This window comes from Haliaeetus albicilla, chromosome 2, assembly GCF_947461875.1.
Source record: "Haliaeetus albicilla chromosome 2, bHalAlb1.1, whole genome shotgun sequence".
Lineage (NCBI taxonomy): Eukaryota > Metazoa > Chordata > Aves > Accipitriformes > Accipitridae > Haliaeetus > Haliaeetus albicilla.
Window position 1 is genome coordinate 53,790,261 of NC_091484.1, and position 20,301 is coordinate 53,810,561.

At 37.9% G+C, this 20,301-nt stretch overlaps 1 long non-coding RNA gene across 3 annotated transcripts in view; it reads right to left on the bottom strand.

The window, feature by feature from the left end:
• Positions 1–4,225: 4,225 nt before the first annotated feature.
• Positions 4,226–20,301, bottom strand: part of LOC138683284 (uncharacterized) — a 65,303-nt gene continuing 49,227 nt past the window's right edge. Inside the window, exons 2-4 of one of the 3 annotated variants that reach the window (XR_011322883.1) lie at positions 9,796–9,960; positions 7,080–7,162; positions 4,226–5,240 (exon numbers count right to left, since the gene is read on the bottom strand). This is a non-coding gene — a long non-coding RNA (uncharacterized lncRNA). The remainder of the gene's footprint in view (positions 5,241–7,079; positions 7,163–9,795; positions 9,961–20,301) is intronic. The other 2 variants (XR_011322882.1, XR_011322881.1) reach the window with 2 other exon arrangements.

Below are 20,301 nucleotides of genomic sequence, written 5' to 3' on the forward strand. Positions count from 1 at the left end.
TGGCTTTGTAAAGAAGAATTAATTGGTGCCCTCTCTGAGGGACCAGGAAGAGGAACGCACTGTTATCTTTTCTGCCAGGCACTAACCCACAGTCAGTTACTACATACAAACAGTACAAAGCTACTTCCAGACACCCTGCAGACTGTACTGACTCTTGGCCAGCCAGCAGGCTAGAAAAGGCAGCTAGATGACACAAAAGGAGCCAAAGCATCAGAAGGTGCTACAGACCAAAGAACTGAGGGAACTGGGGACAAAGCAGAGGTACAGAAGAGACAGGTATGCGAAATGCTGGGACTGGAACAAAGGGCCATCGTGTGGGAAGAACCACAGTTATTCCAACAAAGTGGAGGGGACATAAGGTCTTTATCAGTTTTGTTGTTCATAGTGTAACTATTCTTACAACCTGTCAGTAGTAACAGTATAACCTAATGTGAAATCTCTATGCTATTCTGTTCTAGTTATAGGGTGCTATTATTCACAATCTAAAAGACTAAAACGTTGTGAACTAATGTTACACACATCAAGACAAATGACACTAACCGCTAGATACCCACTTGAGTACATCAAGGGTAATGTGTTTTGACACAAATATACTTATGGACACTCAGCTCATGAATTAGTGCTATAAGAGACCTGTGGATATTTGCACATGTGGAGGCATTCATAAGAAGAGCTCAGTGGGTTGACTCCACCCCATCAGGAAGAATATTTTTCTGAACTCAAGGCTGACACAATTGACCTAATGAGTTTTAAACTAGGACAAGAGGAATATGAAAGACAGATGATCTCTTAGAACATTTTTACAATACAGAAAAAATCTCCAGTGAAAGGAGATAAAGGAAAAATAGACAAAGAAACTCTACAAGATGAAAGGATGAGAAAGAAACTAATAATAGAAGAAACAGTCAGATAAACTATACTTACAGAGATGGGACTGTACCACGATCTGTCCAGGAAGCTGAATGAGATCAATAAGAATCAGCTGAGAAATTCGTACATAAATTTGAAGAACATAGATAAGAGCTGGAGGGTTGAAGAACATGAAAATGGATATTGTAAAGGATAAAAGATACATGGAAGAATAATAATAATAATGAAAGGAATAGTTATTACAGAGAGCAAACTTCAGAAAATAAAGGTAAAGGTGGATTAGCATTGCATATTACTGCTATGATAGACAATATTTAGAAAAAGGTATTACATAGATAAAACAATTTTTTGTGTGTGTGTGCAAAAATCAATTTAGGGAAGTGTTGTTAAGAAAGGATCTCCTGGGGACATATGAGGTGTCTGGTTCTAATTATAGATAGATCTAGCTATAGTGCTAATATAGAAAGATAACTGCCACTGCAAAGTATTTCATTAAAGGAAGCTCTAAACTTTCAGACACAAATTGGAGAAAAAAGTACTACTAACAACACTAAGTTCCAGATATATCCTGAACATTATAGACCACAGATTTCATTTTCAGTTACTGAGTCAATGTTCAGTGGTGTTATTTTAAGCTATGTTTTATTAAGTGAGGATGATTATAAACAGTCATAGAAGTATATGGATACAGGGAAAGTTGCCAAATATCAAGCTATACTAGATTTGTGAATGGAATTAAAACAAGTAGCAAGAGGTTCTTTAGCAATCTAGATTTAAAAGGAGTGAAAGAGGAATTCTCTCCATGTAGGATGGCATAGGATAAACAGTAGTCTATGAACCCAGAATAAGTGAATGCTTTACCTGAGTTTCAGTGGGCAGAAGGGCAAAGGATGGGATGAAGCCTAGGAGTAAGAAAGGGAACAAGCACTCACAGGGTGGAAGAACAAGTTCTGGAATCCACTGTGCCTATGCCAGTGTGACTGGATAAACTCCAGCCTAGAATTTGGAAGACTACAGTAAAAACATAGATTTGACAGCAAAGATTTTAAAGAAATCTACCAAGTCAGAGCTGTAGCACATATCTGGTGAAGAACAAATGCAGTAGCTGTTTTTAAGAAGAGGATAAAGTGATTTGGGCACCTTTATCTAGTTCCAATATCATACATTGCTTTAAAACACAGTTTGGAAGCAAGGTTAATTGAAGACATGGAGTTAAAGTGAAAAATCATTTAAATCCAAGATAATGATGTCAGTGATATGGTAACTTACATTATAGATACATATTGGCATCTTATTTGTCTGAGGGAAGTTTTTGCTAAGGTGTTCAGATGGAACACCTTCTTGGGTAAACTGGAGAAGATAGGTGTTAGTACAAGAAATGGGAGATGAGAAGGAACTGTCTTACTAGGGGCTTTTAGATGGCAAACTGATTGCATCAGAATGACATTTTTCCCATGGAAAATTCTCTCCATTAGGGATTTTCATCCAGCTCTGCACTTCATGGCAGATTTGCTTCCAACTTAATGGGAGTAGAATTGAGTATTCCAGGCATAATTTTATCCAGGATGATGAACTGAAAAAGTAAAAACTCAGAGAGCAGTGGCAGCAATAAACAACAACAAGCCATTTCCTCACTGTATTTTTCATATGTTACTTTTAAGTATATACATGCTTGGTACTTCTTTGTTCAGCTCAACCTGACCAATTGCAGCAGAATACTATAACCTCATTAGCAAATTAACCTCCACTATAAAAATGATTGTATTGCAGATACAGGAGGTCAGGACTATCTGCTGCAAATGGTCATGTCCTGGCTCTGCCTGCATGCCCAGATGCTTAAGAATCAGCCAGACCCAGATCTCAAAGCTATCTGGACATGTTTGCACATGACTGGAGACATCTACTAAATTGTGTCTTTCAGATGGACTTGATCAAACAGACACAGCTTGACATGTATATGGCAACATGGTTTCCAGATTGAGACTTGCTCATGCTCCGTGGCTGTCCATGCCTGAGCATGTGAATAGGCCCAACACTGGTGACTGATCACAGGGATATTTATTTGGCTTCTGGAGCAGTCATGCTGAAAGTTGCAGGTGAAGGCCAGCTTTAAACCTGCTGTGGGTATTCAGCACTTCTCCTTCCAATTAATAAAGGAGCAAGAAAATTGTCGTAAGTGGGAGCTTAGTGCTTTAACTTAGCTGTTGTTTTTGTTTATCATTACAGATAAACTTCACTTTTCTGAAGCTGATGAATGATGTGTAGGAGAAGTTTCAGCTTCCCAAACAAGCTCCCACCACCATTTTGGCTGTTTGTAGTTGGTAAGTTTGTGACTCATTACCAGAGCCACATGATTTTGTTTTTTCTCAGGCTGAATAATTTTTTGTCCTCCTCCAACCTCCCAAGAACTTTCAAGATAGAGGCATATACACACATGAATATTCATGACCCCTTTGGGAAACATTTATGCAAATAGATATCCACTGCTATGAATGCTTTTGAAAATGAGAACAAAGAGTTCTAAGTGCGAAAGAAAATTTGCATTTTGGTTTCAATAAATAGGTGTGGATTTTTTTTCTGAGTATTCAATCAATTTGACAAACTAAGACTGAGTAGAGCCCTATTGCCTAAATACCATGTAGGGAAAGATTTGCATATTCTGGTTCATGGTGTGCTGGTAGACCACAGCGAAGGTAAATGGTGAATTATGAAATCATCATTGCATTGTAGTGACTTCAGTCAAAAGGGCTGAAAAGGGTTCATAGAGTTTAGTGAGGAAATTCGGAGGGTTAACAGCCATCCACTGATGCAAAATGGTTAGAAACCCCTGGCATGATAGAAACTGGGAAAAGGGGTAACTTGGAGTGTTTAAAAAGAAAAACCCCTCTAGTATCGTCTTTGCGATTCCTGAAACTCAAAGAGACTAACTGCAGTTAGACAATGCTGATTTCCTACCTGTCCCTCACAGGTCAACTCTGCTTTTTGTAAAGCAGCTTTTATGAAAAGTCATTAGACTTTCTCCTTTGAAGCTCTCCATATCCAAGCTTCAGCACAAAGCCCTGTGGCAGTGACACATACAACCCTGGTGTGTGTTGCCCCTTATCCTCCTGCTGGGCACTTGCCAGGGAAGTCTGGCTTCATCTTCTCTACCATCTCCCAACAGGTAGTTGAGGACATCAGTGAGATCCTCTTGTAGTCTCCTCCTTTTAAGGCTGAAGGAAACTAGTTCTCTCAGCCTCTTCTCTTATGTCATATGCTCCAGCTAATAAACTTGGTGGCCCTCCCTCAGACTTGCTAAAGTATGTCCATGTCTCTTTTGTATTGGGGAGCCCAAAACTGGACAAAACACTCCAGATGTGGTCTCATCTGTGCTGAACAGATAGGAAAACCAACCCCTTCAACTTGCTTGTTACAGCCTTGCCTATGCAGTTGTGCAGTATGCAGTTATTCTTCAGTGTCTCCACTAATCTATGCTTTAAATCATCATTGGTATCACTGAGTACAAAAGGTAAACTTTCAAAATTACCAGGTATCCCACAAAGCAGAGATATGCCTGCTAAATATCTCTGAGGTAACTCATTAACACAAAACCCATGAAGTATTTGCACAGCAAAGGACCTATAATGTCTTATTTACAGAGAAAAATCCATGGACTTGAAAGAAACATTATTTCATCTAATCAAATCTTTTCATAACTGTTTCCTGAATGAAATTATTCCCCTCTCCCAAGAAAAAAAAATCAAACCCCAAACCAGGAAACTTCTTATTTAAATGAATTTCCATGAAAAAAATCATTTTTAGGAAAAATTAGGAAAAAAATCTTTCTATGTCCTTTATGTTTTTTTCTTTTTCTTTTTTTTTTTCATGCTTTTTCACACTTTGGACCACTGAAAGAAGAAGAAGAAGAATGGTATATAAAAACTCCAAAAAGACCAAAATACATTCATTCACTTTCTAACTGAGAAAGAACTGGAAAAGCATTTAAATTTAAGGAATTTTTAACAACTGCTTTACGGTTCACATAATCAATTTTGTTTGCCACCGTACCATGAGAACACCAATTAAAATTTTACTTTTCCTTTTTATTCTGTTTTAATTATAGCTCATCTGCTATTTGCATACTTCTTCATTAGTTCTTCCAGCATAAGCATATGCAGGCATAGTTGGTCTTCAGAAGCATAACCTCAAAGGTACCTCTGGAAATAGCATTGCTAACTAGTTGGTGGTTTTGCTTTACAGTGGTAAAAAAAGACCAAGTCAAATCTTTGGGAAGCAGCAGGCGTATATGCTATCCTGAACTTCCTTCTTCTGATCCTAGGCAGCTATAGAATACAGGAAAGATTTATGCCAGTTGACCATGCTTTTATTATCTGAAAAAAAAAAGACAATAGTTAAATTGTGGCCTTCCATTGGTAAAATGTCTTCCATCCACACACCTTAATGAATTCAGTTATTAAAAATAGTTTTAAAAGCACTTATATTAAATATTCATGACTAATAATTAATGCTTAACTTTTGACTCTTCTGTTGTAAATACCACTCTAGAGCCTAAACTCTCCTGGAAATCTCATTAATCTGGCAGAGGAGGATAAAATCACTGTGAAGATGTCAGATCTTCTGAAATGTGACAGAACTTAAGCAATGCTTGACACATAGTACCTAATAAAAAGCAGACATACAAACTGCTGTGGGAGGGGGTTAACACCATACTAGTGTGAGAATTACCTCTTTTGTTTATGGTGATGAAGGGGACCATATTAGTTTCCTCTGATTCCCTTTTCACGTGAAAATGTCTGATTCAATCTTATAAATTGATTTCATATGCCTTGTGAAGCTGACAGTTCTCTCTATATTATAGCTAGGAGATTTTTATCTCATGGTTGTGTCATCCTTCAGTTTACTCCTTTGCATTTTAGCAATTTAATCTATTTTGTTAGAAAACTATGATAATGACTATACACCTCTGCATTGGATATAAATGAAAAAAAACCTTAGTGAATTGTTCAGGAGTTTTGTTTTTTGGAGTACACAAGCATGAATTCATTGAGGTTAGGGAAGCTGCAGTTCCCTATTAACATCATCTCAAATGGCAAAAGTAGGATTCAGTATGATTCAGTCAGTATATTGTGACTTCACACCCTCCATTTAAATTAATGTTGAATCAAATCTTTGTTTTAAGTAGAAACTAAGCCACAGGTATGGGGCAGGGATGCTAAGATGTTCTATTTTGGAAGGCATGTGTCTTTGCATGTGAATTTTCAAACAGAGTGGATGAGGCAAGAGCTCTTATCTTGACACAAGATGCCAGGATGTGAAGACACACGTCTATGGTGCAGAACAGGCCACAGGTATATGATCTAATTTTGAATGTGTTCATGGCAGAACCAGAAAGCTCTTTCAGGAAAAAACAACTCAGACATGATTCCATAAAAACAAGGCTGAACTGCTTTAGATACTGAAGGCAGTACTTCTAGCTTCATTAAGCCATAAGAATATGAAAGACTGGATAGCACTAATTCAGCAAATGCTGGTACTCTCCATTGCAGATCTCAAAATTTGGCCAGACGAGCTTCTACCTTGGAATATGTGGTCTTCAAAAAAGAATACTATTAGATATACTCTGAATAATTCTGCATTTAATAATATTGATTTTATAATGTAGTTGATCTTGATCTACACCAGTGAAAGATAGAATATAATTTATGATGGTGCATTACAAATCAAAACACTATATTCATATTTTTATATTGGAATAGGAACAGAATTTCTTCTTTGGTAAGAACTGTACATGTGTTTGAGGCACTTGACCAAATGGACATTCTCATTAATATGACTTCTGAACTTGCTCTCATTTACAGTTCTTCCATGGCAGCTGACAGTTTCTTCAGCTTCTTCATTTGAAATGCTGCTCTAATGAATGTGGATGACACTTGTCAGTAAAAGCTGCCTATGTTTGAAATAAACCTGTCTAGAGATCAATTGCCTCACCTCATAGAGGGCTTCTGCAAATTATTTCCTTTGGATTTATTTTAGAAGGATTAGGTCCTTCCCACTGACTCCTGACACAAGCAGTGTTGGAAGGTCCATAAGCCCTAAATCAAAATGCTGTCTGAGTGGAACTTCAAAAAAAAATTATTCAAGGCACCAGCACCTTCTGCAACTACAGGAAATGGCTTGTACGCCTTTTGTGGAAACTGTGCTCAGCTTACCTCCAGGGCTTATGTAGACCTAAGAAGTTGCAATCTTTAGTGCTGTGCTTGGTCCTCACTTGGAAACCACTGCTGCTTTTATCCTGGGATAGAAATAACAAAGACTTGTCTGAATAAAAGATTATAATTGAGACCTGTCAGGTTCTCTAGTACCTGTCTAGCTGTCTATCCCTGTGGAAAGCTTCTTATAGATAATTTCTGTGGGATTTTTTTGCTATGTGAAAAGCATTTAGAGATCTTTCAGAACTGTAGTCCTATCCAAAATATCTTTTTCCCTATTCAGAACATAAGGCCAGCACCTCTTTTTTTGCCCAAACAGCTATATCTTGAATTTTGCAGTCCCATGGTCTTTTTGGCTTTGGCATAAAACAATTCTGTCTCATGTGAAAGCTTTCAAACTGTTGCTGCAAATATCAAACTGATTGCTTGAATTACATGGCTACCTCTTTGACTTCCTGCATTGGTCTCCTGTTTTCCATTCCTCTTCTGCAGACTTAATCCCATCTGGCCTGTCGTGTCTTAGAATCTGAGTAAATAATCTCCTCCCCAAACCACTTCCACCTTCATTATGCCAAATTCTGAACTTAATTGTCTTGTATTCAAGTTTTACCACAAAAAACTTCGAGCTTTTTTCTGTGTTGTCTTTTATGTACAGGAGGGCTCTTCCACAAAATTTTGTGAACCCTCTTCAGTTTTTTACCTTTAAATCTCCCCTTCAACTCCTAACAAAATGCCTGGGGGGGGGGAGGAAGTAGAGATTTTGGCCCCAATTCATCCTGCTGACCTTTGGATAATTATTATTTAAATTAAGATACTAGTCACACTGGGTTGTCTTTACCTGTCAGTGAAGAGGAATAGTGATCACCATAGAAAGGTATTTGCTTTAATAATGCCATAGGCAATAATAACATGAGCCTAGGGCAATAAATGTGGGTATCTCACTTCAGTTCCTTGATAATTCCAGACCTTGGTAGGCAGCTGGCACATGGTGGCTACTCCATATTCATTACCATGACCATTCCACTCCAGCTTGTCCTAACTCCATCTGTCTGAATCACATTTGGTTATTGTCCTTACTAAAACTGGGTCTTCTTTGGGCTTATCTTTGGGACTTTTCTGCAGAAGGGGCTGGGAGCTGCTCTTGAAGTAGTCCGAGTGCCAGAGATCTTCAGCAGAGTTTTGGCTCAGGTTGTACACCTTAAATGGCTTTTATTTTCTTGTTTTCAAATTTAATGCTTTTAAACATGTTGAAATGCTCATGAAGTTTAAGTCCTTCCCATGTTATATGAAAACATTGTAAAAAGCTAATAAATACATGTTTTGTTGTCTTGTATAACTCAGAAATGACTGACCCTATGAAAGACAACATGTGATTGAAGGAATTATTTTTCATCTCATGTGGAAATATCAAATTTTTGCTCAATTGTGGAATGAAAAAGGATATGAAGATGGATCCAAGTCTCCACTATGCTTTCAAGTTTCTATTAGTTCCAGATCTTTTATGCCCTGGATGTTTGTATGAGATCTTTGTCTGGAATTTATACTGACTAGACAGAACAAGACTAAATTAGTATTCCTTTTTGTTTGATGCATTATATGGAAATGTAGTTAAATCTTTCTTATTCTGCTGAGATACAGAAGAAAAGAATGTGATTCTCAGACAAAGACATTAAATATGTGTTTCTGTGAGAATTTTATCATGCCTGGAATTTGGGAAGGAGCTCATAGGAATGGGAGAAATGCCATGGAAACACCTGGGGTTACAATGACGTAAATGTGTAACTACACCACCATTCTACTGGAAGAAGCCTTTCTGATCAGTTTATTAAATCCTCATGCTCTACATTTATCTACTGTCCTTTTTTTTCAATTTGTTACCAACAGATTAATTCAAGACACAATTATAATCTATAGAAAAGTTATGGCTTGGTTTTGGCTGTAGATCTCACTGGCTGGGATTCTTATTATTACTCCTCTGTGTTAACTTTTCTCCCCTTTTCAGTCTTTTTGGATGAAATTTTCTTGATGACTAAATATCACATTAACTTGAAGAGAAAACCTTTTTTTATGGCCCGGTGGATCAGGATTTCTCATCAATTTCATAGTAAAATATCACAGTAGATAAGGGTTTCCCCTATTAGCCAGACATTAAAGTATTTAGCCAGACTCTGAAGCTGCAGTGGCATAAGAATAATACCTGCTGTCAGTAAGTTTTTGAGATGTGCTGCACACGCTGCATTGGAAATGCCTATGCTTGTGCATACTTTTATGTTCCTGATGACACGCTTGGCAACCCAACAAATGGAAGGGTTGTGGTGTTGGTCAGTTCTTTCTCTAGACAGCAATAAGCACCAGGGGCCTTTAGTCAGTATTTGTTGTGCTTTCCACAGTACAGAAGTCACTTGATTTCTGGCATATCCACTTGCTGCAGTTTTACAACCACTTGTGCTGTTTTGGGCATTATTCAGGTCTCTAGTCCAATGATTCCTATCTCCCTAAAATTGTCTGAGCTCAGTCAGCCAAAGTGAAAGTCCAAAACTCAGAAAACAACCTATTAGTTTTAAATCCACTTGTTTTTTCTAGATGGCCAACAAGTTACATGTGGAGAGGGATAACACAGACATCAGTTCCTCTTATACCTAAGACTGGCAGTGTTTTAATTTTTGGAAATAAGTTTTAAAGCTAGGTGAATTACACAAACAGCTTCAAATTCTACCTGTGTCTTTTTCCTATTGTTTTTCCTTTGTGATCTGGTATATGAGTGAGGTCTCTTTCAGTGAGGCTTTTGCCTGTTTCTTCTGTGTGTTGTTTATGAGGTTGTTGCTGGTGAGATGCATTACTCCAGGGGTTTGCTCCATTTTGATGACCACAGCCTCCTGTTCTGAATGTGAGAACAAGACAAAGAGTGTCCGAACATGCAGAAAAATCATGACATCCCTGTAAGCATAACAGCCGCTATACATCACAAGATGGATGGCAGCTTCTTCTGGTCCATGATAGGAAAGCTAGGAAACTGTCTTATTTTCTGTAATTTAAACTATGTAATGCAAGTGGCTTTCATGATAGAGCTAAAGTTCTTCAAGGACAGCCATGACCATGTGTTGCTGTGGTAAGGTACCATTTTATGTATGTGTGCTCTTAGCACATGGCTATGTGGAGAATAAACTTTAAACATGCAAATCAACAACCTGTTCACTGATCTGAAATTAGAAATGAAGTAGGATATGAAACAAACTTATGAAGTTGGACTAAAAAAGCCTGACAACTCACAGTCCAAAAATAATTGATTTATCAGACTGCATTCTTTCCTCTATGCTGAGGGAAAATCTCCAGGAAATATACTTCTTGAGAGATCTTCCCTGTTTCTGTGTCAGAAAAGCAACAGAAATAACCTTTCTGGTGGCTTCCTCCCAGTCTCAAACTGTGCAGACAAAATTATTTAATGTCTACACTCATTGTCCCCTTTGTAGTTGGAGAAAATCTACTGTTGTTTTTTCACTCTTTTTGAACTTTGCAAAGAGTCCAGTGTCCAAAGCCATTTACTATATGTGAAAATGTGCACCTTTTTTTTTTTTTTTAGCTAATCCATTTCCTGTATTTCTGAACATATAATGAGCTTTTTATACCTTCTGGGTGCAGACAAAAATATTCATAGAATCATATGAATCACAGAATCATAGAATGGTTTGGGTTGGAAAAGACATTAAAGATCATTTAGTTCCAACCCCCCTGCCATGGGCAGGGACACCTTCCACCAGACCAGGTTGCTCAAAGCCCCATCCAACCTGGCCTTGAACACTTCCAGGGATGGGGCATCCACAACTTCTCTGGGCAACCTGTTCCAGTGCCTCAGCACCCTCACAGTAAAGAACTTCTTCCATACATCTAATCTAAATCTACCCTCTTTCAGTTTAAAGTCATTACCCCTCATCCTATCACTACATGCCCTTGTAAAATGTCCTTCTCCGGCTTTCTTGTAGGCCCCCTTTAGGTACTGAAAGGCTGCTATAAGGTCTCCCTGGAGCCTGCTCTTCTCCATGCTGAACAACCGCAACTATCTCAGCCTGTCTTCATAGGAGAGGTGCTCCAGCCCTCTGATCATCTTTGCGGCCCTCCTCTAGACTTGCTCCAACAGGTCCATGTCCTTCTTATGTTAGGGACCCCAGAGCTGAACGTAGTACTCCCGGTGGGGTCTCACCAGAGCAGAGTAGAGGGGGAGAATCACCTCCCTTGTCCTGCTGGCCATGCTTCTTTTGATGCAGCCCAGGATATGGTATTGCAGAATATTGCAGAAACATTTGAGCCTTGATATGGCATCCTGTCTTTACCCAAAGGAAACACAAATGGTAGGATTCCAAGAAAGATATTTTTAATTATCTTTGCTTTATGAAGCTTGATTAATAAGTATGTAACTGTGGTGATCTTATTGCTATTATTTTAGACCTCTTGCTTTTCCATTGAAAGTGTTTCTTTGCAATTTGTTTCAGTACATTTATTTCATGGTGCTGGTAATGATGTTAATCAATCAGACCCCAGAAGGGAGTGGGAGAATAGCTGGTCCTACATCAAATGGTTATATATAAGAATACAGCTTCCGTCTACTGAGAAACCCGTCCCATGTCCAGGACAAAGGTACTTCATCTTACCCTTCTATTCTTCTCTTTTGAGCCCACTGTAATTATGGTGAACATTTCCATAGCTTCCATAACATGGAAAAGGCAATTACAAATAAATGAAGTTTGAGCTCAACAAGCTTTGAATAACCAAAGTTCATGAAGTAAACTGGCATAAATCTCAAAGGATTCAGCACTCACTTTGAACGTTTCCAAAATTAAATCCATTAATTAAAGTAATTTAACTTGAATTAGGAAGTTGTGCTGTGGCAATACAATTTCCAAAATGAACACAATTTAGTGGGATTACTTGGTTTAATTAGATGCTACTCTATGGCATGGTATTTATAGTAACGATGTTGGATGGCTTGGTTGAAACAATAGTTTGTTTATATGGAAGATGAGACTTTTATTCCTTTCAGAATGATCTTTTTCCAGAAAAGTTCCTAAAACAAATTGTCCTTGCCCCTTTTAATGTATGAAATGCAGCCACACTAGTCTTCTCTCTCCTTGAGCTTAGGTCCTCTAATGCACCAAAAAAGGTTGTAGTAACTTTTTATTGCATCTTACTGATACAGCATCTAATTTTTAAAATGGTAATTACAGATGAATGAAAAATCATGAATGATTTTAAATGGTGATTAGCAGCATTTATATGCCAGTGAAAAAACACTGTATGCCAAAGAAAATGAAGCTTATCTGGCCTTTCCACTTGTCTTACAAATCATCTACAAAATAATAACCACTGACAATTTAATGAAACAGTGTCAATCTTCATGATGACTGGCTGCTGTTCAAAGAAAAATGAGGAATGAGGGGATAAAAAGGTTTTATAGGAATTATCTATTCAAAAGCAAGCACAGAAGGAGGGGAAGGTGAGACAAAACAATGGAAAACACTTACACCAGCTTTTAATTAATCAACAAAACTATTATATAGCTTAGCGGACCAAAGGAATTTGGCTACATCAAAATGAAAATTAATATAATAGGTAGGAATTTACCATACAAAATGGGAACTGGTTAATATAAAATATGATGGGTTTCCTTAACAGGATCACTGAATCCCAGAGGTCATAAAAAACTACTGTGGTTTAAAAGTTTCTGTGAAATCAGATTAAATATTTCTTTCCCATCACTTTCCATCCAGTGAACATTGAAGCTTTGGGAGCTATCATATCCTCTGAGTCTTAAGGTTTACTAATACTAAGGGCTTTTTAAAGCTTCAGCGTTTACAAATCAAGGTGATATTTTGGCTAGAATAAACATTAGAAAGACTGTTCACTTTTCAACAATGCATCAACAGGTCATCAATTACAATGGGGAGGCAACTTCTGGCATTTGATATAGATTTTAGGAGAGTGCTACTTATATGGACAACACAATAATTATCTGATTGCAGAAATGTTGTCCCTTCCACCATGTTAATTTCTGTATCTTTATCTTTCTATTCCCAGCTACTTACTACTTTCATTCAATTTCATTCTAACTCGTCATCAGTACATTTAACCAAATGTCTGAGACTATTGAGAACCATTTCCATCACAGTCACCATTATTTTAATGGAGACCTGGAAAAGAGCACTCACTGTTGAAAAGGGAATGCTTGGCAACAAACAGATCTTTCATGTATAATGATTTCTTATGCTAAACTTAATCACTCCCTCAGAGTGTTACTGTTTCAAATAGCTCTGTGACAGAACTGTAGCAAGTGTTAAAATTTTGAAATTGCGTTATAGTTATATATTGCATATTACTGCAATAAAGACTAGAGTTCCCTAGAAATTCTAGCCAGCAGAGCGTGTATGAAAATGTCGATTTAGATATCGCCTACCAAAATGATGCAGTGCCCTTCTTGATAGTGTCCTTATAGTGATGTGTTTGTGTTGGCTTGTAAGTTTATGCGTAGGAACCATATTGAATGATTCTAAATTATTTTCATTAAAAACTTGCTCCATTTAGGACTAAATATTCTACTGATTAATCTTGAAAATTCCAGCTGAGTTCTGATTCTTTCACAGATAACCCAGGTCTGCCAGGGTAGGAGTCATCTCCACCTAACCTCAAGTATCTACATCTGAACTAGCTACCTTGGAATCCCTTTAAAGCCAACACAGACCAAACTGGTCTCATTGGACTCCAGTGTAGTGCTCCTCATCCTAAAGTGCATATCCAACTTAGGTCAGATGAGTCAAATCCTCACCTCTTTTCTAGTTCAGCCAGAAGCACCCACTTGGTGAGCCCCTAAAGAAGGTCAAATGAATTCAGGCTCTGAAACCTTTGATTCTACTCATACATGGTTGAGCGTGTATAATCCTAATGCTCCCAGTAGGTACTGTGCCTATGGAAATGCTTGGCACTTGGGAAACACCTCCGTTGATGTATAAGAAGTAACAAGTTCTGCTCATTCACCATCATAAGAAGTGACTAAGAAGGAAGTAACTTTGAACCTACTAATGATCAAATCTGTTGAGTAACAAATTTTGGCATTTACATAATCACTTTCCATGAGACCTTGAACTGAAGGAACAGCAGGAGAAAAAAATCACTGGAAAGAGGACTGTGAATAATTTTTTTTTTTTTAGTTCTTTTTCATCTTTTTTCTTTTTTTTTTCTTTGCAGCACTTATCAGGCTGATAAAGTGAATAAGAATTACCATTCCAACAATCATAGCAAAGAGAAATTAGCATCAGATGAGATGTTTGACTTAGATTCTCAAACATTCTGTCAAAACTGAACTAATAAAATATTGGAAGGCTATCTAAACACAGGCTATGACCTCATTCTTCACAGAGATCGAGCGTTTTATTGTTGCTTCCTTCATCTGGAGGTATACCAAATGCTGTAGACATGTTTGTCCAATAATTCAAGCATCAGCCTCTTTTAACACTGGCCAGCACTTAGCTGGTCTGTGTAGGAGGCTGAGCAGGTTTCTTGGGCAGAATTTTCCTGATTTCAGAGGACCAGCATAGATCCATGCATCTGCTTCTAACATTTGCTGATTTTCATTAGCATTTTATTTCTCAGTGCAGTAATTTACATATATCTTTATTTCATCTAGCTGCTTTTGAGCCATGTCTCATCATGTAAATTTTGAGCCTGTTCTCCAAGCCCTTCTCAGGGCTTAGTTTCAGCTAAAACCTTTAGAAATCATATTCTAAATTCCATTATCCAGATTGCTGATGAAAATATCAACCAGTTGTGACTCCAGTTTGTACCTTTGTGGAGCCTCACATGAGACAGTCTTCCATTTTGACATCAAACTCTGCTACAAACTGCTCTCTGTGCATCTGTTTTATGACTGTTCAATTCAGACCTCTTTACTGCAACACCAGCACCTCTTCTTAGGTTCAAATGTATAATGTCTGTTACTGCCACCTTTCCTGCTAAGCTATTTACCCTGTAAAGAAAGAAACTGGTTTGACAGTGTTTGTTTTTGACAAACACATTTAAACTCTTGATTTACCACCTTATTATCCTCTAAGTGCTCGTAACTCGATTGGTTAACAATTCCATTTAATCAGATGACTAGCTGGCAGAGAATATTTTGCTCTCAAAAGGTTTTCAGGGTGGCATCTAATTATGCCAACAAAATCCTATCATAAGTACATCACTGTCTGCATGGATTGAAGCACAGGTGTCCCACAGGTCATGCTGGAACTAGACCAACTACTACTGAATAAGCTGCTCTGGAAGTGGCCCCAATACAGAGCTATATAATAACATGGCAATTCTGACCTCAGGGCAGCTGCTGACAGCTCTGATGGATGCCTTGCTGCATCATGCAGATATACCTGTTTTCTGGAAACTTGTTCAGGGATCTCCAGCTTGATTGTTGCATACTGGAGAATCTGCTCCCCTGAGTCCAGCAAGAGCACTGGTCCACAGCCCTGACCATGCAAGGAGGCCACATCAAGAAGCATACACAAATCAGAAAATTAAAAATACAATAGAATAGTGTAGCGACAGGAGCTGGCCAATGCAAGAGCAGTCACAGCAGCTGCTTCTTAGACATGGTCTATGTGAGCAGAAACAGTTTCAAACCACAGAACACCACAGAAGGATGCACTCACAGTTCAGCACAGATTCCAGCACATCATACTCTATGTAGGAAGACCAGTTTGGTGACAAAAATATTCTCTTGTGGTCAAGAAATCTATAGAACCCAGAGGAAAAAAGACAAATAACCAAATTAACTCCAAAATATTTTCAAGTCATTCAGTTTCCTTAGGTGATGGTAGTATTGATAGCTGATGATGTACCACACCAAACACAAGCATCTGAAAATTACCCTGGTTATCTGCTATGGCCTGAAAGTAGTTACTTAGGCATCATGACACATTTCCCAGCAAGGTTAACAAGGGAAATTCCCAGGGCTGACAGATTTTTAATGGAAAGTATCTGTTTCTGAATACAGCTAATTTCAGCATCCCAGAGGAATGTTAACAAAACATCTGCCTTTTTTCCCTGTGGACAGAGTATTTTTACTAGTATTTTATTACAAGCCTTCCTTTCCATATGCTAAAATATGATCTATGTCTTAAAGAGGATTTTCTGTTTTCCTTGCTGCCAAAGAACTTACAAAGCTTTGCAGGTATGCAACAGGAAGGTAAAGTACTAATAGCTTGTTTATTATGCACATAGTAGATTCCTAAGGTTTCCTTTTGCACATATGTTTTGCTTGTATTTCTGAATGCTACCTGAATAAAAAGGACATGGTTTCATACGTTTTAGAAGAGGAACACATTTTAAAGATATTTGTAGAATCCATAAAGTATTGACTGTTGTGTATTGCAGACCTTCATGCTATGCATCCTGAGAATGGATCTCACGTGAACCTCTCTGTGTCATTAGGTGGCACTACAGAGTAATTCTGACAGTTTTAAGATTTGCTACAGCTCAAAAGGGACATTTTTGATTATCTAATCTGACTTCCTACATACTGTAGGCAACAGAAATCCAACAAGGAGTTCATGCCTCACTCCAAAACTGTGCTTCCACAAGAGCATATTTTTAGATATAGGTTTTGACCTCAAGGAAAATTAAAACAAACATATAATACCACAACTCCCTAATTTCCCTTTCAGGTAACATAAAACAGTTTGTGTCCCAGAGCTTAATCTCTCTGTTAAATAATTTGGACCCTTTAGACAAAATTATGATAAAATACCTGTTTAAACTCAGACTAAGCAAAAGGATGTATGTTCCTAGCACTGCACTAAACCAGACCAGCACTGAATTCAGCATGACAGTGAATTCTCATTAAGTGTCTCCTTATGGCAGCACCAGTCTTAGAAAGAAGCACTTGCCTTTTATGAATACTGGTACTGTGATGCCCCTGCACTTCAATTCCATATAAACCACTTTTACTTTTGACTGACTTTATCATCTCCAGCCTGTCCTTTCTGCTAACAGCCTATTTTCTATTGGCTGTATAGAAGGTTGCGGCTTGTCAATTTTTTAATTTAATTCCTCCACGTGTGACTGTACACAATTTCCACTGTTCGCAGTGGCATCAGGCAGTGACTTCATGCTTTCCACCGAGAGCTCTGAAGCTTCATACTAAAAAGCAGATGAAGTTGTGTATATGCTTCTATCGATCGCTGTTTAGCAACAGGGCCTGGACTGCATTACAAGAGGGAAAGGTGTGTGCTAAACCCTCTTCAGTTTTGTGGTAAATTGAGACCTTCCTGTCTTTACTGCCACTCTCCAACAAACACTTCTTGTGGAAGCAGGCTAGGAGTGCTTATGGATACAGCTGTAGTAGGAGATCTGAAGAGTTTGTTCCTTGGGTACCAGGTGACAAAGCAGTGGGAGACCACAGGCTCCAAAGCTGAACTACCTCCAGCCCCAGCCTCAGGTTACGGCCTGAGCCAACCTTGGTGTCCAGATCTCAGAAACACTTCAGGAAATGGCTTTTGGGTGGAACAATGACCTAAAGGCATTTGCTGGTGTGAGCAGAAAAAAGACTTTACTTTATCAGTTCCTCCTGTACACAAGAAAGAGAGATTTGGTGTATCTACAGATAAACAAGATCTATGAGTGAAATCTGACTCCATCATAAATCAGTTCTTCCTATATCGAGATAAGCTGTAAAAACAGTCAAAATAAGTAGTCAATATTTTACAATATACATGTTTTTTTAAAAAGTTTAAAAGCTGTTTCAAAGTGGAAAAATCAAGGTATTCCATTCTGGAATGGTAAAATCCAGAATATTTCAAGAGTATTTTTTCTTTTTTTCAACCAGAAATTAATTTTGGTGTCTCCCACCCAGCCTTATTTTTTTTCCTGAATATTTTAGGGCTTTCAGGCTGGGTTAATCAGCTTTTATGACCTTCTCATATACAAAGTGAGGAATTGTCTTTGATTCTCTGTCCAGAAGAGATGAGAGGGGTTCCTCCCCCTGGAGATTAGCAAGTAAAATCAAAAGATCTCAAGTTAGACATTTCATTTCTTCCTGTGCAATTTCCAGAGCCACAGTCTATTTTTGTATGAAGTCCCTGTGGGTATCTATGAGCCAAGCAAACACACATTCAGAGCTTGCTTATCGTCAGTAATGAAGTAAAGGTCAATCTTTATATAAAGCCAGTGCTTGTGACTGTCAGGAAGAAAAAAGGCTTGTATTGTTTAGCATCAAAAGTAAGGGATGGCAAATAAGCATGTATGCTACAAACAAACACTCTTTCTTTCACTTGAATTAAAAATGCAGAACTTTTGAGAGCCAAATCAGACTCTCTGTTTTGTCTCTATGGTATCTAGTTTCTGGTAAAGAACCCCAACCAAGACTCTGATACCTTCCGGACAGTTCCACTCACAGAAAGAAAATGCAGCTGGTGGACTGGAGGAAGTAGCTGTCAGCATTTCTCAAGGAATTAAGGCTGACAGCATAGCAGGAGAAAAATCAAGACTGGCAAAAAAAAGAGCTCATCCAGAGCACCCTTGTGATACAGAATCCTATAGTGACCCAGCACATTTACTGTTTTCATTAATGACCCTGGACCCATTAGAAATGAGGGAATAAAATTGGCTGATGACACAAGGTGGAAGATACTAGGAATATAGATGAACATCAGAGTATCCTGCTGCAAGAACTAGATGACTCAGAGGGCAAAAATAATAGAAATGAAATTAAATGTAACAATGCTACATGCAATGCCATGAATTTAAGAGTAAAAGTTTTTGCTGTAAGTGGGAGAAGCTCATTAGTTGGAAACAGCAAACAGAAAAAGATCAAGATACATGAGTTTACCACAAGATAATCAACAGTCATAAATGTGATGTAGTAAAAAAAAGCAAACATGATATTAGGATGTATCAAGAGAGGACTTTCTAGTAAAGCCAGAGAAGTGATGGCATATACAATTTCAAAAGCAGAAGGCTGGATGGGAAAAAAGGCAGAGAAAATGTGAATATTGAAAATTATAAGCTCACAATAATGAAATCAGGTCTGCAAGGAAAATTGAGTCAAAACCCACTGATGGAAATGGGAGTCATTCCACTGAACTCAGTGGAAGATGGGTGGATCTCCAGACTTGTGGATGTGGCCTCAAAAAAAGGCTCCTGTTGTTTGTTTTAGCACCTATAATTCATCAAGCAATAGAAAAATGTAGAACAAAAGATCACTAATACTTCCCTAGCATATTGACTGACCTTTATGCCTACTTCTGCTATTTATATTGGCAGTGAAGTATGCAGAACAAAAGTAGACAGGAAAACTTCTGATTTGTAGGAAAACCCTTTTAAAAATTGTGATTCTGTTGAAGTGACCTCTTATCTTAGCTCTTCAACTTAAAATTTACCTGGCAATTTTCCATTTGTAAATGGGGAAGTTGTTTGGTTTTTATTTTACTATAAATTGCTGTATTGGTCAGGTAAACAGTTGCTAGGATGAAATAGAAAATCATTGGCAGTCCTACTTTCCTGGGACAGAACAGAGCACAGTACATTCTTTTCAAGCAAAGACTGATGGAGTAATCTATGAAAGTGTAAAGAAATTAATAATCATTATTCCATATTGCCATGCTCTACTTGCCCTTTACAAAGATATCAAGCAGAAAGTAAAAAATCAGAAAGCCAGAAAGCTCATTATTCTAATCATGCTAATTAATAGCTACTAGTACCACTACAACTTTTCATTAATTTCTAGGTGACTAAGGTCATCATGACTTTTACCTAAAATACTTGTGTTTCAGTGTAAGTTTCAGCCAGTGATGTTAAGTAGCAACCATGGTTTCATTGAAGAGAAATATCAGAGTGAACATCCCTAAAACTTTCCTTTCCCTTTTTGCTATTTTAATATGAATCCCACCATTTTTAAGCTGTTGGTATTTGCATTTGAAAACTGAGTTAGGTGATACACATCTTTTCTTATTTCCAACTTCTTCCACAGCAGATCAGGCACTTCATTGTAGTGAGCAATCTGAGCACTGCAGTTGTGAACTGAGCCCTCTTAACTGCTACTGCACTTTATGACTTTGGCTATATAGACAGTAAGGGAAAAAAGTGCCTCCAGAGTCTGGAGGCTGTAAGAGGTGAGTGTCGAAGGCAGACTGGAAAGCAGGTAAGCAGATCAATGGCTGACTGAAAAGCAGAGCAAAGGCTGAATGAATTA